This window comes from Tiliqua scincoides, chromosome 8 (assembly GCF_035046505.1).
Source record: "Tiliqua scincoides isolate rTilSci1 chromosome 8, rTilSci1.hap2, whole genome shotgun sequence".
Classification (NCBI taxonomy): Eukaryota; Metazoa; Chordata; class Lepidosauria; order Squamata; family Scincidae; genus Tiliqua; species Tiliqua scincoides.
The window spans coordinates 52,992,808-52,999,758 of NC_089828.1; the positions used below are offsets into that span (position 1 = coordinate 52,992,808).

The 6,951-nt window shown below is 48.0% G+C and overlaps 1 pseudogene; it reads right to left on the reverse strand.

Annotated features, from left to right (window-relative positions):
* Positions 1–1,818: 1,818 nt before the first annotated feature.
* Positions 1,819–1,938, reverse strand: LOC136659720 (5S ribosomal RNA; annotated as a pseudogene).
* Positions 1,939–6,951: the final 5,013 nt, after the last annotated feature.

The window sequence follows — 6,951 nt, forward strand, 5'->3', positions numbered from 1 at the left end:
ATTATTATTATTATTATTATTATTATTATTATTATTATTATTATTTTACTGAGGTAGCCATTTTTGTTTGATTGTTCCAGGCAAGGAAACTTCCACAGCTGGGGGAAGGTCTCCCAAACTCTCAGCAGGCCTTTCGTGTGCCGACGATTGATTGTAAAGTCATGGCCGAATGGAGAAGTGGGAGTGGTCGCACAAGCGTAGCCTGGGGGATTCAGTGAATTTCACCAGTTGAGGACCAACCTGTGTGATAGGTATGTTTTAGTCTATGTTCCAGTGGATGGCTGCTGAATGTGATCAGAAGTTTGGGGAGGGGATGAGCTCCAGCAAGGAGCATTTAATACCAATATGGTGTTGATCTTTGGTCACAATTGTATTGGGGGGGGGGAAACGGTAATTGGCTGACAATATCTCCTGCTATCACAATTCAAACTCTCTGGGGTCAGCAGTGTGTGAAACGGGAGGCCATGTATTGCATGGAGCCTTAGTGCACGTGCACATACATTTATATGTTGAGACAAGCTGGGCCCATGCACCTAGAAATTTGACACCTAGAGACCCCTTGGAGGGAGCTGAACCTTCACGAATGACAACCCTAGCAACCTGCAAAAGCAGAACGTTAACAAAGCATCCGTCAAGGCAACCATTGGGACGTCAATGATAGGCAACAAAAAATAGGGAGTGTCTTTGGCCAATGGCTCATGCTGCTATCGGAGTAGATGAAACACGACCCCTCCCCACTCCCTCTTTGGTTAATGGAGACCGCCAATTTGATTAGGGCTGTCTTTTTGTGTCTTTGGTAACCTGCTGTGAGTCATTAAGGCTGCTGTCTGCTTCCATACTGCCGACTCATTACCAATTATGATGCATGTTGGCTGTTTAAGATCTCCTTCCCTACCATGTTGGGCATCTGACACAAACCTTGGAAGCATTTGGCAGGTGCTGATCTTTCAGGAGAATCATCTATATGCTGATAAAGTCGACAATCTGAGCATGAAAAATTCAAGGCAGTGTGTCCAGAGTCATGCTTGGTGCCAGCAAATGGAGCAAGTGAGCTGGATGGATAAATATAACTTGCTTTCTATGTGTCATGTGGGGGTGGGTGACATCAGCTGGTGAGCATGGGTGTAGCACAGTTCGCAAGCTGCAAAACAGGAATCTTGCCTCTGCTGTGAACTCACTGGGTGGTCTTAACCAAGCCACTCCCTCTTTGTCTCAGTCCTCTGGTCTTTTTAAACATTTAAAATTTTTAACATTCTTTTCTGCTTCATTCATTCATAGTCTCATCAACCTGGTAATGCCATTCCTGATTTTTTCTGCTTATGTTGCTCTATATGGTGCGTCTTGTATTTCATCTGTGGGTGCTCTGCTTCCCCAAGCCCACTGGGGCGGGTGGGGGTTCTAGTGGCCTCAGCTGACATGATGACTCACCTTTGCCCCCAAGTCTATCGGGTCCACTCAGCCTCTGGGGGTGCTCCTAAAAGACACATTCACAGACTTTGTGCCATTGTTCTGGCAATCTGGGGGCATTCAGAGGGCTGACTCCCCTCTGTGGCTCAGGCCTCCAGTGGATTATTCCTTCTGTGTCCTCGTCCTGAAAAGCATCTTATGCCTTCTACATGTAAGATTAGGGCATGCCCCCTCTTGCAAGGTTTTCTTTCCCCTTTTTCTGTCCCCAGTATGATTTTCTTCTCCGCTTTCATCCTTTCTGTCACTCTCCACAAACCTTCCGTTAGCTCTTTCTCCTCCTTCCTGCAAGTCTCCCATTCTCTTTTCTTTCACCCTGGTTGGCAACCTTCAGTCTCGAAAGACTATGGTATAAGCCTACAGCACCCAGTATTCCCAGGCGGTCTCCCATCCAAGTACTAACCAGGCCTGACCCTGCTTAGCTTCCAAGATCAGACAAGATTGGGCATGTGCAGGGTAACAGTTGCTGTCGCTTTGTGCTGATCTTATTCCTCCCTCTCATCCCCTCTTTCCTTCTCTTTCCCCTTTCCTCCTCTTCTTGCTGACAGTCTCTCTGATTGATGGCGCCTTGTGGTGAACCCACCACCAGGAGTTGTTGGAGCAAGCCACTTGCTGTGGCCACTCTTGGTAGCCTATGCTGAGCTCTGTGTTAACTTTTCATACACTGTTGTCTGACTTTAACTAGAGCTTTACCCTAACCGTCCTTTGCTACAGCCACCAGCATAGATGTTTGGAAATTCTCCATGTGATTGTGAGGATGTTCTTGAGGATGCTCTCTCTGTCCTTGTGTTGTCAGTGGTCTGCTGTCTGTGTTTGGCTCCAGGAAAAGGGGCTGATCTGGGGGAAGGAGAGAGGCATCGGGACGAGAGCCCCAGCCCTGGCTACTGTGCAGCCCTGGACCTCCAAACCAAATGGCAGTGGCAGCATGGCTGTGACCCACTTTGTTTGGGTCCTGACCCACCTGTTGAAGGTTTCTGGTGTTGGGTATTCATGTTAAGTTTAGGTATTGGTAGGGTTCCTCATCCAGCTTTCTCCTGCTAAGAGCTTGCTTCTTCCAAGCTCTTGTGAGAGTCAAGCCGGCTCAGCCCCATGAAGGCATAAGCTTGGGTGTGTGTATTTCATCTATGGATAGAATGCTTTATAAATTCAAGGAGTACATAAGACTGATTTCTTCTCATTAAACACCCTCGGGCTCCTGTGAGACGCTTTCTGAAACGAGATGTAACAGCCTCGCCGAGCTTGCTCTACAGTGCTTAAACGTTAAGCAAAGAGAAATGTTCCATGCCCGCTGTATATAAAGAGCTGGGATTACATTTCGATTTGTTCCCTGTGTGATGAAGTGCCTTCCCTCGGTTTTCTGTCTTTAAAATCGGATTTCCCACAGATCCCCTTGTGGGATAGCAGGATATCTAATGGAAACGCCAGAAGTGGTGTGTGACGAGAGTGGTGGAACGTCCAGGCCCAGCACAGGCAAAGGCTGAGTAACACCAGAGGTGGTGTTACTGAGTACCAGCTGCTTGGAGAACAGCAGGGGCCTGTTTGCCTTCATGCCCTGTCCATGGGCTTCCCTGAGGCATCTGTTTGGCTGTAGGGGGAAAAAGGCTGCAAGGCTGGATGAGCCTTTGGTCTGATCCAGCAGGGCTCTTCTTTGGGTCACTGTTCCATTGCTTGCCATGTGGTCCTGTTTTTACCTGGCACCTAACTGCTGTTCAGGAGGGAGGCGAGGTGACCCTCCTAGGGCTGAGTCAAAGTTTCAGTGTCATGCCCAGGAAGGTCTCGTCCTGCACACTCATGAGTAGAGATGTTTTGAAATGGTGTTATTTACTCAGAAGTAAACCCACTGTGTTCAAGAAGATGTTGTGAAATGTTATTTACTCAGAAGTAAGCCCATTGTGTTCAAGAAGACTTAGCCTTTAGGCTGTAATTCTGGCTTACTCGCCGGAAAGAAACACCTCTACCCATGAGTCACACTTCTGCAAGTGGCGGGGAAAGGAACAGAGGCTCAGCAAGACGCTGAGCAGGTAGGATTGTGTGGGAGGAGATACAGATCTTAAAACGTACACCTGAGTGTAGCAACTGCTTGTTGGCAGACACACACATTGTAAGTGAACACAGGCAGCCGTGTTGGTCAAAAAAAGCCATGTTCAAATAATATGTTTGGTATTGGGAGAAACCGGCATTGCATTCAGTCTTGAGCAGCTAGCTTTCAGTCCTTCAGAATTCTTCATCGAGCTGGATGATAAGAGAAGCCAAAAAGCTGGGCCTGATAAGATGTCCACCAAAGGTCTGGCTCACCTGTTTTTGGGGATAGATGAGTATCCCTGTTATGCCTGTAGTTTTCTGTGAAAACTCTACAGTTTTTAAAATTTCTCTTCCATGGCTGTTGTTAAACTCCCCACTTTTTAAAAATCTATCACTGAAAATCTATTTTTAAATATGTATTTTCCCCAGTTTTTTCCCCCCCACATACTTCCTATGCAAACAGCTGGTGTGCTAATACGTTTCAAAATATGCATTTAAAGATGTAATTGTCCTGCAGGTGTACAAAATGCATAGTATTCATAAGTTGTCCATGTCTTACAAAATTGGATCCATTGGGGAAAAGGGCTGGGTCCAGAAGTATGCCTTCCACCAGGAGTTTTGGCAAGAAAGGGTGTCTGTTGTTGTTTTCTTTAAATAGTGCCATCAGTATGCTTGGCACTTTACATAGATGGAAAAGACAGGTTCCAGCCCTGAGGGGCTTACAGTATAAATATTGAGGGGGGAGATGGGGGGGGGGAAATGGGAAGCATATGTGATTGTTTGAGTTAGGCCTGCTTACAGTGCAATCCTATGTATGTCTACTCAGAGGTAAGCTTCACTCAGTTCAATCAGGCTTACTTTCTGGCAAGTGTGTGTAGGACTGCAGCCTTGTAGCACAAGCCTCGGTGCCTGTTGGAGCAGTGGTGTCAAAGCAGCTACTACTGCAGCAGCGGGTGTTGGCAGGCCACTGGGAGCCTTCTTGGCTCATCCCCTTTCATCCCCTTTAGGGAAAGCCCCACGCCCCACAATGAGGCTTCTCAAGTCTGCGCTAGCTATTTTGCCAGTGCGGACTTGAGAGATTCCGCGTTGGGCTTTTCATCCCGACGTGGAGTTCAAGATACTGCAGAGCAGAGCTCCGTCAGTCCCACCTGCCTCCTGCCCTGGTTCCTCCACCACTCTGCTCTTGTTCCCCCTTTGCCCCCAGAGGCTGCACCGCCACCCGACAGTTTCACTAGGCCTTGGTGGCAGTGCGTCGTTCTCCTGCTGGCGTTGAGCCTGGTACCTGACTGGTGTGGGCCCAGTCTCAGCTTGTAAGAAACACTTGCTTGTAAGAAGCAAGCAAGGAAATCTCTTTCAGGTGCTCCGAGAGGCACTTCCAAGCATCATCATCATCATCATCATCATCATCATCATCATACAGGTAGTTATATACCGCCTTTCTAGGTCCTCAGATTTCTCCTCAGACTTTATTCAAGGCGGTTTACATAGGCAGGCTAATTTAAATCCCCGTAGGGATTTTTTACAATTGAAAGAAGGTTCTATATTTCAAGAACCACAACATTCAGATGTTTCTTTCTGATCTGGTTTCACATTCTGGCCTCCATCCTCCCATGCTCAGAGCAGATGGAATAACTCGGCGCAGCTTGTCAGCTGCTTCAAGGTTGCACGGTGCCAGTGGCCTCCAACTGGCGACCTTCGGATGTTATCTTCAGGCAAACGGAGGCTCAACCCTCTAGACCAGACTTCCTGCCCATAAGGGGCAGCAAGTGAGGAAGGACATTCCAGGGAGCAGAAGACTGGCTTCTCTTTTCTGGAGCCAGATGTGATCCTTTATTTCAAGTATCTTTCATGGTTTGTTGTCACCTCTCCAAGGAATTAAAAAAAAGAATGGAAATGAATATTGGAGTGTGGGAAGACATGCCCTTTTAATCCCCCTGTTACCACAAGCATTTTCTTAAGTGTTGCTCTGGAGTGTGGGTAATTTCAGCTCCCTCAAAGCCCCAGAGAGGCAGGTACGTCTTATGCAGATGCGCTATGTGTGTGTTTTGCTTCTTTATTTTAAAATAAAACTCGCCACCCAAACCTGCCCAACCCCACTGGCTACCTTGTGCAAAACCCTGAGCACTTCATAGTTGAGTGGCTCATTTGGCTAATATCCTTTGCCAGTGGAAATGCCTTGCTCCCCCGCCACCTCTCCAAGACGCATTACTTTCACTCAGATAAATGCGCTCACAGCTGCATTTCACAGGGAGCAGCATTGATCCACTCGGGCCGGTTACTTTAATCCGAGGTATTGCATTCCCCCCGTGGAGATTTTTCCCCAAGGCTGTCTCCATTACCCGCTTCTGACAGCTGAATGTGACAGCTTGAATTACCTTGGCAACACAATCGAAATGGCGACTCTTGCCCGGCGCCCAGCCGCCAACCTACACGCGCACCCCCTGTTTGTCTCGCTTCTAATTAAGCAGTAATGTCTTCTGTCTGGATTGCTAAATGTCCAGCTTCCAAAGACAGCCCGCGAGGAAACGTTATAAACAGGAACAAGGGAAATAAGTTCCTTTCCCCTAACCTCCTCTCTCTCCCCCCCCCCCCACACCCATGGCAACATTATTGATCTTTGTGATAAACAGGGCCGCGCAAGAGTCAAACCTGCCCCCGGGCAGTGCTTGCTTCCCTTTGAGAGAGAGCACAAGGAGGCCAGTTCATAAAGAAGGAAAGAAATGGGCCATTTGGCCAAATTTTCCACCGACCTTGCTGTGCTCAAAGAGCGCAGCTGCCATCTTGACCTCCCCTAGGTTATTAAGGTAGATGCTTTTCAAAGAGAGGCTTTGGCCCAGTTGCGGAAATGGAGACCTTTCCGCAACCTTTTTTACCCCTTCTTTTGAGGGGAAGGATAGTGAACGGCACTGCTGAAAAAGGGCTTTCATGTCCTGCAAACAAGGCCACAAGTGTTGGGTGGTGTTATTGTTTTAGGATGCAAGACATTGCTTTCCTGCAGCTCCTGAAGACACCCTGGGTTGGGGGACCCTCTGACTTGGATGGTGTGGCACAGGGGGGCTGCAGCAGGTCATTGACTCCCACTAGTCCGAATACTGTCCACGCTCACACACAAAACGTCATTTTATAAATATATCTAAAGAGCACAAGAGCAACTTGGAATTCAAGCCACTGCTGTAATTGAACATATGGAGCTGCCCACTACCAAGCCAGACACAGTCCTCCTGACAGTCAGGAGCTCTCCAGAGTTTTGGAGGGGGTCTTTTTCCAGCTCTACCTGGAAACGCTGATGGAAGTTGAACCCGGGCCCCTCTGTGTGCAAGGCCTGTGCTCTAGCACTGAATATGTATTATTGTAATAATATGTAACTGTTCCCCTGGGGGCTGGGGATAAGAATAGGCCCTCAGTTTGGCTGTACTTGTCGTAAGAGGTGACTAAACAGCCACCGGGTAGATGGGACTCGTCAGC